The following is a 13,667-nucleotide window of genomic DNA, read 5'->3' on the forward strand; positions in this document are numbered from 1 at the left end:
TGTTACTGAGAGCAAATCCTGATCTCAGCAATGATGAAAAAAAAAAAAGGTGGAGGGAGGGGTAAAGTTGAAAAACTGAAAACAAAATAATAAAAGTACAATACAAAAGTAAAACATAAGTTGATAAGCAATGGAAAGTAGGACTTGTCTTGAGTATCTTATCTTTTTCAGTAGATATTTGCAGGTACTTCTTAAATGAAGTTGTCAGTAAATTAGATGTTCAATAAATATAATATCTTTTTCCAGGACCTCCAGACCTACCTTGTCATTCTCCCTCAGATCCCCTCTCTCCAATATATCTGAGGAATGTGCTGTAGATTTGAAAGTCATCATAGAAGGATGAGTATTTATAACAGAAAGATAGAGAAGGAAGCCCTCGATCTTTTTTTTTTTTTTTTTTTTTTGCTTAGAGAAAAAAAGGTTCAGGGAAGTTATATAATTTATTTGCTCAAGTTCTGTGTTTTCTGACTCAGTGTATCATTCTTTCAATCAGTTATACTGCAGTTTGAAAAGTCCTGTGAATTAGATGGACTCTAGCGAATGGACAATGGGGAAAGGGAAATTGAGAAAGGCATTGTAAACAAGGGCAGGTGGAAGCCCCTGAAGCACTGAGAATAATTTACATTTGATACAGAAGGTGACAGGCAGCGCTGGAGGTTTGAGAAAGGAAAATATGCAGTCAAAACTATGAGCAAGGAAGATTATTTTGACAGCTTTTGGTACTGATTGGACATTTCATAGTATAAAGCAATATTTGAGGTCTTGGGAAACATATTTTATATCCCTTGATTTTTTAAAAATATTTCCAATATTACATAAATTGCTGTATATTCTAGGAATTAGGCGCTTTGTTTTGATTTGTTTGCTTCATTTCAGGAGGTCATGCAATTGAGTCATGTGACTGATACTTATTAGCTCAAACCCAATCATCTCATTTGGCTCAGCATGATTTTCACAATATAGAAATGATTCTGATATTTATTCAAGTTGAATAGAGGTGTATGATTCCATCAAGTTAATTATTAGCAAGAAAGAAAAAAATGAAAGTGTGATATTGTTTAAATAGCAGATGTGTTAATACAAAGTAATTATGTTGACTGAAAATGAGCAGTTCCACCAGGCAGACACCCAATTTTTCCCCCTACCAGTGTCTACACTGAATGTCTTTTAATACACCAGAAAATTACTGGGCAGACTTGAAATAACAAAGCAGTCGTTCCAGGCTTTGTTTAAAATTCCTCTAGAGAATAGGACAAATAAAATGATTACAGTGATTTGAGTGGCTGGAATTTTATAGCTATTCACTTAGAAAAACAATCTCCCAATTAGTTGAAAATTGATAGCTTTTGATATTTCCTGAAATGTTTTCTGCATTAAGAGTATTGATCTGTACTTCTATTCAGTAGGTTACCTGAGAGGTTATCCTCATTATAATGATCATATGCAAAGACTGTACTTACAAACATACATTATTTTACTATTTCAAATTTATGGTCTAAATGTATTACCCATATAGGAACTTGTATTGTTTGTACTATTAACACTATTGCAACAATATTATGTTGAATATTAGTGAATCTGGAAGCTTTATTTTCTTCCACTCTAATTGTCTTGGCTAGGGTTCTAAATTTAATGCTTTCATTTCCTCTGTAATTTCGGTAGAGAATAAGCAAATTCACTGGATTTCCCAACCTGAGTATTTGAAAAGTCTGAGTGTGGATTGTGATTTTCTAAGGTCAAGTGTGTTAGAGTTATAAGTATTCAAGATATTTACTTATAAAGCGAAATGGATGGACTGTGAAATGAATACTGTGCCACGAAGTCTATTAGCTATATGCTTCCTCTGTAACGAAAAACCAAACAAATGCTGCCTTAAACAAGTAGACCTTAATTTCCTCTCATACCAAGAAGTTTGGAAGTAATTACTTACTTTGGTTTTGTGGATCAACCATGTTGAGCCATGATTTGGAATCTCTTGTATCTTTTACTCACGCTCACAAGACAGCTGCCTGAAGTCCAGGCAAAACATCCATGCTTGAGGCAAGAAGAAGGGAGAAGGGAAGTGTCAGCTCTGAGCATGTCAGTCCCATTTATCAGAAAGCACTAACTCTACCAGCAATCCAGCAGACTTCTGTTTATACCCCATTGGCTGGAACTGTATCACATGACCATCCCAACGTACAAGGGGGTCTGGGAAGATGTCCTTTTCACAGTCTTTCTAGTGGAGGCAGACAAGGAAGAGTTTGGGAATGAGCATTGCTTAATTAGTCAGCCAACCATGTCTGCAACAGTCAGTGAGTTATATGAAAGAGTTTCCGTACCCAGGGTTTCCGTGGCTCTGCTATACTTAATTCTGTTTAAGATTCCACTGGAAGTTAGGAAGGGATTACTAATGCAGACATCCAGGGGGTATGCATGAACATGGCCTTGAAATAGTCACCTACTCCCCAACAAGATACAAGAGGCACCAGAAAGTCTAGGTCAGGTCAGGGTGCAGACTTCCCTCTTACTGATTCCTTTCTCCTCTTTTGATCATTTCTAGTATTTAACATAACTTGGTTGTATCCCTGGAGTTCTCCTAAAACCGTGTTTTTGTTTTAAAAAGCAATGTTTTCTAAGTTATAGCCTCAAATGTATATTTAAATTAGCACAAACGTGTGAAACATCTATAATTAATAAAATTCCTATGTAAATGAACTTCAATTTGAATTGATTTTATTTACATGTCCACATTAGTTTAAATATCTACTTTATGGTATTTCACTAATAGTTTATAATTACCTTTCTTATTTTTTCATATAGCCATCTAGGTCCTTTATGAAAATCCCCTGATTTTTTTCATATACAATATTGGTAACTCAGTTGTACATACACCAGCTCATTCATCTTTACAAAAACTAGCCATTCTTGAAAACAAAAAGCCCTAAAAAAGACATATTTGAGTTATATTTTTGCACAGAAAGAAATATTATTATATGCTAAACATTTTATGGAAATGACAAAAATTCTGCGTTGACTTAAGTTTAAAAAAGATTGTATATCTCTATATAATAATAAGCTAACTTTATATATACTTATTAAACAGCAGCAAATTGTATAAAATTATATTCAGAATACTTAGAGAACTTTAGCTCTAGAAAAGAAATATTGCCTTCACCAACACCAAAATGGCCTTATCATGTCTCCTTCCTGGGCCTTGTTTGAGCTTTGAGGGGTATGTAACCTGCTATTGGCAGGTTATCTTCAACTGGAGGGCTAAACAGAAGTTTCAGATAGAGAAATTTTGCTTTTAGGTGAACAAATGCTGTGAAAATATCTGGCAAGGAGGACTGTCTAATAATTCCAAGAGCAGAATGTTTCATCGTCATAAAAAGGCTCAAGAAATCTATTGCCGAAGAACAGAGTTAACAAGTATGAACTAAAATAACGAGAGCACAGAAATTTAATCAGTGCTGTCCTTCAGACCACTAACCAACCAAACACACACACATACACACACACACACACACACACAGAGCCATTTGTAAAATAGAGACATAAAAGTTTAAGTTCCATTGAGGTCATGTTGACTGATCACTTTAGCCACAGCAGTTTTAATTAAAAGAAATTGAAGTAATGAAAGCTTTATCAGCCCTTTTTGTTACGGAGGAGTTAGCGTTTCTTTGCTATCTTGCTTAGCAACCCTATCACTGAGAGTTTAGTTAAGCCACTTTGGAAGATCCACAATACCTTATTTATATATTTCAATTTTCCCTCTTTGCAAACTGGAAACAGTTCTATAACACGTGGAAGGAAATGAGGGGTTAATGGGAGCTGGGGCATCCAGAATTCCTGGGCCCCCGGCCGGAGATCTAAGATGGTGTTCCCTGAAACCCTGAAGGTTCAGCAAAACTGCCTCCGGGGCTTAGGAGAAGGGAGTTAGAAAGAAACTGGGAGGAGGAGTGGCTGCCTGGTGAGTCCAAGGTTCCAGAATTCTTGCCTTTGAATTCTCTGGAGATATCCCAGAGCTGTGTGTTACTTGTTGTCTAATTTGGTTTCTATAAAAGATTTTGTTCAAAGAAAGTGTGTTTTGTTTTAAAATGTTTGTTTTTGTTGTTGAAAGCAATTGTGCCTTTTTGATATTGAGCTCCATGAGCTATAAAAAGGGACGAAATTGGGTCATTTGTAGAGACGTGGATGGACCTAGAGTCTGTCATACAGTGTGAAGTAAGCCAGAAAAAGAAAAACAAGCATCGTATATTAACGCATAAATGTGGACTCTAGAAAAATGGTACAGATGACCCTATTTGTAGGGCAGGAATACAGACGTAAACATAGAGAACTGACATGTGGACACAGGGGGTGAAGGGGAGGGTGGGACGAACTGGGAGATTAGGTTTGACATAAATACGCTACCATGTGTAAAGTAGATAGCTAGTGGGAACCTGCTGTATAGCACTGTGCTCTGTGACAACCTAGATGGGTGGAATGGGGGGTGAGTGGGAAGGAGGTCCAAGAGGGAGGGGATATAGGTATATATATAGATGATTCACTTCATTGTACAGCAGAAACTAACACAACATTGTAAAGCAATTACACTCCAATTAAAAAAAAAAAGAAAGAAAACAATTGTGCCAAAGGGATACAGACATATGAAGAAAAAAGAAAAAAAAGAAAAAAAATAAGCCTGAGAAACTGTTGTGAGACATAGTGAAAGGAGCACCCAAAGGAGAAAATTAGTCCAGCAGGTTATGACTGGGCATCCCCATTGCCTAGCACTCTAATATGTCAGGGGATGAGACAAAATAAGTAACTTATGAAGGGATAGAGCTAAGGTAGGAAGAGCACTGCCCTTAAATTGGAAATTTGGTTTCCTCTACTGACTCCACCTGAAGGATTGGAGGCTACAGTTAACTTGTCCTCTTATAAGTGACTTGTCAGTTAGTAAAATGGTGGCACGGTTCTTTGTTAAGCACCTGCTATGTGCCAGGCACTGTGCCGGGTCCCGAGGATTCAAATGTAAGTGTGATCTGTTGCCCTGCCCTGAAAGAACTCACCGAATAGTAATAGTCATCTGAACGGTCAACCAGGCAACATTTATTAGGTAATTGTTCTGGGCCCAGCAATGTTCTAAGCACTTTTACAAGAATTAGTTTTTAAATCTTCATGGTAGTCCCACTAGGTACATAATATATCTATTCCCACTTTATAGGTATGGAAATGAGATATAGATCAGTTCAATAACTTGTCCCCAAAGTGCAGAGATGTCTCTGAGCTTAGTTCTCAGAATTCAAGATCCTGTCCCATAGACAAGTTCATTCTGTTGCCAACCCTGAATGGAGGAGATATGATAAGAAGGAAATAGGTAGTGGGTTTGTGAATGCATTTTGGAAACAGTGGTGTTCTGTGCAAGTGTTAATTATTGTTAAATCAAGGACAGGTAAATGAATCAAAAGTTAAATAAGTCACTTGGACATGTTCCCCCCAAAATGTAAAGATGCAAGCAAAATATAGAGTTGTTATATATTCTCAGGTTTCTAGAATATAAATATTATTCTATAAAGTATTCCTGTGCCTTCATTCAGAGTCCCTTCTGGATTAAATGTTGGTAGGAAGGAAATTAAAGACCAGGTATTTCTCAGGCTCTGACTATATATATCTCATCCTCAGCAGCCAGCAAAACAATCCAAAGGTAACTACATATGATTTTCATGACACTGAGTTCACCTATGCCAACGAGGAGCTGGGGTTGGGTATCAGGAATGAAACAAGGAACCCCCTTTGAGCTAGAGGGTGAAAATGTACTGCCCAAATGATTTCACTTGTGTTCTAGAAATAAGCCACTGGGCGTTGTCAAGATACAGTAGTAAGGAGATGCTCGAGGGGTACACCTTTCCCTTCTCTGCTTGAGCCTGGATTTTGTCCTGCTATTGCATCTAAAATCTGTTCTGGTCCAAGCCTATTTGCAGAAGTTGTATTTGTAACAAAAGCAGATTAGAATAACTTAAAGATCAATGGCAAGTCTGAAATATTACCAATGTTAAACACAACACTTAGGAGATGACCTCCATAACAAGTTGCCTGAAAACATCTGAGGTTAGAAATTGGTTTTAATTCAGCTAGTGGGGGAGGAAAAAAAAACACCTTGTCCATATTTGTGATTTTGATATAGCTCCTAGTCTAGAAAATGTGCTCTTTATTAAGAGCATGAAAATAGACATTTTAGAAATTTGTTATCCAGTGTCACTCTTTAATTAACTTCTATTCATTCAGCCAGCAAGAAACGGTGTTCAGCCCATTAAAAATAAGAGGCTTCCTTTTCTATCCCCTTTGCTGTTATTGATATTGTTAATCATTTTAATTAGTGGCTTCCCACGATTCCAATCAAGCCCAATTAGACTCAAACCCCATAAACAATGAAGAGGTGAAAACAGCAGCTTCAAAACATGGATTAATCTCACTAGTACAAAGTGGAAGTAGCTGCATTTTAAATTGCTTCTATTCACCTCTAAACAATAGCATTTCCTGGTCCTACTGACTATAATAGCATTCGGTTGCTTATGTGAAATGCAATCTATAGTCATACCTTTCACTCTATGCTCTTTCATACAGTATATTTGCTTGTCCAGGTATTCTCCATCGTGCCATGGTTTACATTTTTCTATACCAGCTACCAAATCAGTTTAAATTTCTTGACTTTCCTTTTCCTCCTCCCCTTTGGTGTGCATGTTACCCTGCCTTTCTCTGCCCTTAATAAAAGTCCATTCTTCATTAGAAGAGTAATTCCCATTCTCAGTGATGTTATAGAAGTTCAGTACATATATTTTCAGGCAACTGTATTTATCTGGATATAGTGCTAAATTATTTTATAGGACACTTTTCATTTAATTCCCTCAACAAATCTGTGAGGTAGTTACTACTATTAGCCCCATTTTATGGATGAGAAAACTGAGGTGTCAGGAATATAAGTAACTTCATCAAGCCAGGAAAAGTTAGACTCCCAGGATGTAAACTCAGTTCTCTCTGGTTCCAGAGCCCAAGCACTGAACCCTTATGTTCAGACTTATGCTGGTCTTTCACTTCAGAAGAGAATCAGGACAGTCTCCCAGTTGGAAAATGTCCAAACACTAAAACTTCACCACTGATCTTTCTTAGAATGACTGCAATGAATAATATTTTTTTAATGAAAATTGCATCACCTTATCCAACCATCCTCATTTCTTCGAACTTACTTGCCAAGTGACATGATACTATTTTTTAGACGAGCCAAGGAAATTTTATCAGTAGTTTTAGGTCTACACAGTGGACAATTTTTATCCCTTGGAAACTATAACAATCAATCATAACATGGACAACTATCTTATTCAAAACTTTGTGATCCCTCCATTTTAAATGTGTGACATGGAATAGCCTAAAAAGCAACAGTTGAGTTTGGACCATGGTTCTAGTATTTACTGTCTGAGGTGTCTTGAGCAGGTAACTTACCTTTTCTGAGCTGAAGGCCTTCCGAATATAGACATTATAAAGAATGAATGAATTTAACCCAGAAACTGGCAATTATAAAATTTGCCTTGCAATATTTTTTTTAAATTTTAGAGAATTAACTGAAATATATAACTAAATGTGCCTGACCTGTAACTGTTTCTTAATAATTGGTACTATTAGTTATTACCATTTATTTATCCTGCATCATGTGTAAAGCATATGATGATATTTATATATAGAAGCAGGTAGACAGTAGGTTTCAGTTAGGCAGAATATCGGGAGTATGACAGCCTGTAGCAAAAATTCCAACCAAAGGGACTCAGATTAGAACGGAAATTGGGTATAGTAGAGCATTAGTCTGGTTACTGGAGATAAAGTAGAAGGCTGAGCTTGATCGAAAAGAGCAAGGTAATTAAGATAGCGGTTACTAACACTCAGAAGCATTTGTATCAGTCAACTATTGCCACAATAATGCTGAGAAACAACAACTCCAAAATACAATGCTTACAAGAGCATTTATTCTCACACTCATTTTGTCTTATCTAAGATGGGCTCAGCTATATCTCTGCTTCATACTGTGGGTCAGCTAGCCTTGGCTAAAGGCTGAAGATTCAGTTTAGATCTGTTCCATGAGTTTTTGTTCTGATGCTCAGGCTAAAACGGCAACAGGTTTTAGAGAATGTTTTTCTCATAGCAGATCACTAAATTGTAACAGAAAAAGCTCACTTATATATGCACATTTCAGCTTTCATCAGATCTTCTAATATCCAGTTGGCTAAAGCAAATTACATGACTTCATATAGTGAATTATAGTCCACCCACCATCAGACAATAATATGGACATACAGTTTTATTACAGGGGAATGAAAAACTGGGATGAGTTAAATTAATCTAACATATAAAACTTAGAGATTGCTAAACCTTTTAGCTATTGATCTAGAGATTCTTCTGCCTGCTCTGTAGACTTATTCTAGAATTTAGACCTGAAACTTCAGCTTGGGTTGAGAGATGTCAGTTCTAGAAATTGTATGAAAATTGCACTAGTAAAAGAACAAATCAGCCTGATTATGACTGTGGTTCAATTATTTGACCGGGTCCATGTAAACCTTCTGTTTGTGGCATGCCACGCTTAAAAGCTTTGCTTTGGTTCCTGAGGTTTCATTTGTTTGCCTTTATCAAGGTTGCTGGTACACATTGATGGAGCTATTGATTACTTATCCATTTGCTTTCCTAATTTTTTTCCAGGAATTTCATGTCTAACTATTAATTTTCCATTTCTTGAGCTGTATTTGTATAGAATGCAGAAAAATCAGTTGCTTCACCATTGGTCCTGGGCTTTTTCCCAGCTGACTAATTTGAACAGTGTTAGTAAAGATTCAGTATGACTATCTCCTTGTTTTGTCCTTATGAATTGATGCACTCTTTAGAGCTGTTAAATATCATCATTTCTGTTAAACATTTGCAGTGCATATCTTCCCCCCAAATTGATATATGTGGAATCAATTCTGATTTAAGTGTTTTGCAGGTATCATACTGAGATTATTTCTTACTGTCAAAGTATGGGAAGCAACTTAGATTAAGTTTTATTGGGAACTCCTGCTGGCTCTCGGGAGAAACAACTGTTATTATTCATTGAGTGGCTTGAGCCTAGTCTAGACTTTTTCTGACTTTGCTTAGAGTTAAGCAGTCTCACCTGGCATAATGCTTCCTTAATGTAGTTTTCTCTGGTAGAAATGGAGGACAATCTCCCTTCCTTCAGATCTCTATGCTCCTTTTATTAAATCACTGTAAATGAATTATGAATATTATTTTATTTAATTTCCCTAATGAGCTTATGAGAACAATATGGCAGGTACAAAGCATTTATTTATTTATTTTTTTATTTTGTTTTTGCAGTACGCGGGCCTCTCACTGCTGGGGCCTCTCCCGTTGCGGAGCACAGGCTCTGGACGCACAGGCCCAGCGGCCATGACCCACGGGCCCAGCCGCTCCGCGGCATGTGGGATCCCCCCGGACCGGGGCACGAACCCATGTCCCCTGCATCGGCAGGCGGACTCTCAACCACTGTGCCACCAGGGAAGCCCCAAAGCATTTATTCATGTGTGCATTCAGTACCTAAAATTACATTTTATTAAATGACAACTCACTGTGTTTAGGTGCACCATATCAAACATTATGATCAAGACTTCGATCATTAGCCACATTTTTTTTTGTCAACAATTTTCCCTATTTGTGTTTCTTATGACATCTGAGAAATGGTGGCTTGTAGGCACTAATCTGTCCTAGCAGCTTATAGTTGTTTTTAATCATTTTAATCAAATGACTATATGCTGATACAAGATACTAATCTAACTTGAGATTTTATCCCTAGTTAAATCATCCCCCTATATTTTCTTGAACATTTCCATTCTGTATCATCTTAGTGATAATTCTTGTTCTGTACTTCTTTGGGAATGTATCATTCTTCTCCGGTTGTTACCTGAGATACATATAGCACATAATCTCTAACAAAATTACCTTTAGGGACCAGTTCTGAATTTGTACATGTCTGAATATCATTTACTGTTATCTTATGAAGGCATTTCAGTACTATTGTATAGTATATATACTCTTTAATCTTTAATCTGGGAAAAGTCAGAGTCAAAGCAAATCAGAGGACTGTGGTTGGTACTATGGGGTTATAAAGATCAGTATTTCATTCATGGCCTTTTGTATTTATGATTTGTTCCTGATTTCACTTTTTAGTGATTAGAATGTTCTGAGATAGATCTTTCTTTCATTTATTTAGATTTTTTTCCTGCAGACTCTTAACTTTTTCCTGAATTTTTCATAGTTCTCTTTGATATTCTTCTGTATTTTCTTATACACAGTTCTATATTCCTTTCCTTTTCTTTGAATTTATTGGGTATCATGGCCCTTCTCCTCTTTTCTTCTTCTTTTTTTTTTTTTTGTGTGTGTGTGTGTGGTACGCGGGCCTCTCACTGCCGCGGCCCCTCCCGTTGCGGAGCACAGGCTTCGGACGCGCAGACTCAGCGGCCATGGCTCACGGGCCCAGCCGCTCCGCGGCATGTGGGATCTTCCCGGACCGGGGCACGAACCCTTGTCCCCTGCATCGGCAGGCGGACTCTCAACCACTGCGCCACCAGGGAAGCCCTCCTCTTTTCTTCTTTAATTCAGTATACTTTATTAAAGCTATGCTCATGGCAAGTTGACAACATTCTGCCTCCACATCCCTCATATTTCTTTATATCTAATGAGATTGTTCTTATAAGAAGTGCACACCAGAAGTACATTCCATTCCATTTTTTACATTGCTTTGATCCTTTGAATTTCTTCTGTAAATAATATCTTAAATTAGTTCCTTTCTTTTGAAGGTCTTTGGATCTATTTGGAATAGTGGGCCTATTTTTATCTTCAGCTCCACTTATATTTCATGATCCAATTTAGAAGCAGGATAGCAGAGTATAAAGAGCTGGATTTACTCAATCTAAGGTTTTGAATCCTAGGTCAGCCACTTTACCTATATGACCTTGGGCAAATTACTGAACCTCTCTGAGCTTCAGATTTCTCACCTATTAGTCTTCTGTTTTCATCTATAGTGCTTTTAACTCTCACAGGCTATTTTGAGGATAGATAAAGAAAAATACCTGACACATGGTATACCTTTTGTAAAAGATGTTTAAATGATGCTGACATCTACCTGAAAGATACTCAGAAAATTACTTTTGAGTCATTACCCATAGAATTAATCTGGGGTAGATTTAATTGAGGCTTCTTCACTCTCTTTAGCATCATTGCACTCTGTTGATAATGGGTTTATGGCAGGCTTCCCCGAAGGTTATTGCATGACCTACCTCATACCGTGCTGCTCTCTTCCATTTTCATAATAGAATTTTGCTGATAACCTTTCTCCTATTAGGCTCTTCTGTTTACCTTCCCTTTGAAGAAAAGCCATTCATAAGAGCTGTTACCACTTTGAAATATTTGTGCAAATCATTAAAATATATGTAATATATTAATATATATGTAAATATGTAATGTGATGCAAGAATAGGCTATTATAGAGTCATTTTTATTTCAGTTTATTAGGATAAAAGATGTGTCAATAGGAGTAAATTGTACTAAATAAGAAAGGAAGGCTGATAGAAGAGAGAAGAAAAGCAGGAAAAAAACAAAAAGGAGAAAGTTAACTCTACCAAGTCTTACTGAGAACATATTTTGTGCAAGATACTGTTTTAGGTTTCTCAGTGATACCAAAGTGTTTCAAGCCTGTCAAGAATGACAATTTTGTCAGGAGAAAGTCTTGTTGAATTGGAAGTTCCTTTTTTAACACTCACAGTGACTGAAAAAGGATGGGTGCTGAGTGCATTTGGGGTGAATGAAGGAAAGATCAAACTAAAAACGCTTATTAATTAATGTTACTTTGGAGGTAGGTGGATTGGAAGAGAAGTTAGAAACATTGTTTTGGTAAGAATGTTTTGGTCAAATAATAAGAGATATGTTTTTTGGGTTTTTCTAGAATATTTTCCTTTCCAGTTTATGGGTTAAGCAAGTAAACTTACAGAATTATAAATGACCAGAATAAAAAAGGGATCTTAGTGATGATTCTTGTCAACCTTCCTTATTTTAGAGGCTGATTTTAAAATCATACTAGAAAATATGTACTTTAATTCCCACCATTTCTACCAGAGAGCATCACCTTTTATCTTGGCCAGTTAGCCAACCGGCATACTACCTTAAATGATACTTAGGTGTTGTCAGTTTGAATTATTTCTATAGGAATCGCATTTGTAAATTGTCTAAAAATTACTGTGGATTCCACGATAGCTTCCTCCTACCACTAAGCATAATTATGGGTTTCATTCCCTCATGTCAGCTATAGTGGTTTTGCAAGCTACAGGCTGATTTTAATTCTGGCCAAAGTAAGAATGAGTTACATGAATTCTCCTGATGAAAAAATATCAACTTTTATTTCAGTTGACTTTTATGCCTTCTCTCACTGTGGCCTCCTATCAGTATCACAGTGGCCTAATGTCCCTACTGGACAATTGTGTGGCTGGCAAGTCAGGATATTACATTTAAAAAGGAATGCATACAAATAAAATTGGAATCCTTCAGTGTGTCTACTTTAAAAATGACAATGCAGTGCCCTTCTCTGTTTCAGAAGTAACAGCATGAGAAAATATAGAGATGGTCCTTAGCTTGTAATAATTATTTTATCTGCCATCCATTTGTCTGAGTCCTACACACATAAAAGCCCACTCAGACACTTCTCAGCACCATTCCTTCCTCTAGGTTACCATACCCATTACTGCTCAAGCATGTTGTCCAATTTTCCGTGAAAACGAAGACAATGATCAATCACTCCTTATACCTTAGTTTGTTTTATGCTTACATTGGAAGGAGAATTCATGTTGGCTACAGTTAATGTCTGGCAGTAAGTTTCCTGAAGAACTTTCAAAAACGACAGGGAAACTCTTTGTTGAAAATCCTTTCCTGTTTCTGCCATACCTGGATAATTCTTTTTTTTTTTTTTTTTTTTTTTTTTGCGGTACACGGACCTCTCACTGTTGTGGCCTCTCCCGTTGCGGAGCACAGGCTCCGGACGTGCAGGCTCAGTGGCCATGGCTCACGGGCCCAGCCGCTCCACGGCATGTAGGATCTTCCCGGACCGGGGCACAAACCCGTGTCCCCTGCATCGGCAGGCGGACTCTCAACCGCTGCGCCACCAGGGAAGACCCCTGGACAATTCTTATCCATATAATAACAAGACCTAGCTCCCACCCACTCCTAGTGAATTTCTCCAAAGGAGACATACAGATTGCCAACAAACACATGAAAAGATGCTCAACATCAGTAATCATTAGAGAAATGCAAATCAAAACTACAATGAGGTATCACCTGACACCGGTTAGAATGGGCATCATCAAAAAATCTACAAACAATAAATGCTGGAGAGGGTGTGGAGAAAAGGGAACACTCCTGCACTGTTGGTAGGAATGTAAATTGATACAGCCACTATGGAGAACAGTGTGGAGGTTCCTTATAAAAACTAAAAATAGAACTACCATACGACCCAGCAATCCCACTACTGGGCATATACCCTGAGAAAACCATAATTCCAAGAGTCATGTGCCACAATGTTCATTGCAGCACTATTTACAATAGCCAGGTCATGGAAGCAACCTAAATGTCCATTGACA

Source organism: Lagenorhynchus albirostris, chromosome 4 (genome assembly GCF_949774975.1).
Source record: "Lagenorhynchus albirostris chromosome 4, mLagAlb1.1, whole genome shotgun sequence".
Lineage (NCBI taxonomy): Eukaryota > Metazoa > Chordata > Mammalia > Artiodactyla > Delphinidae > Lagenorhynchus > Lagenorhynchus albirostris.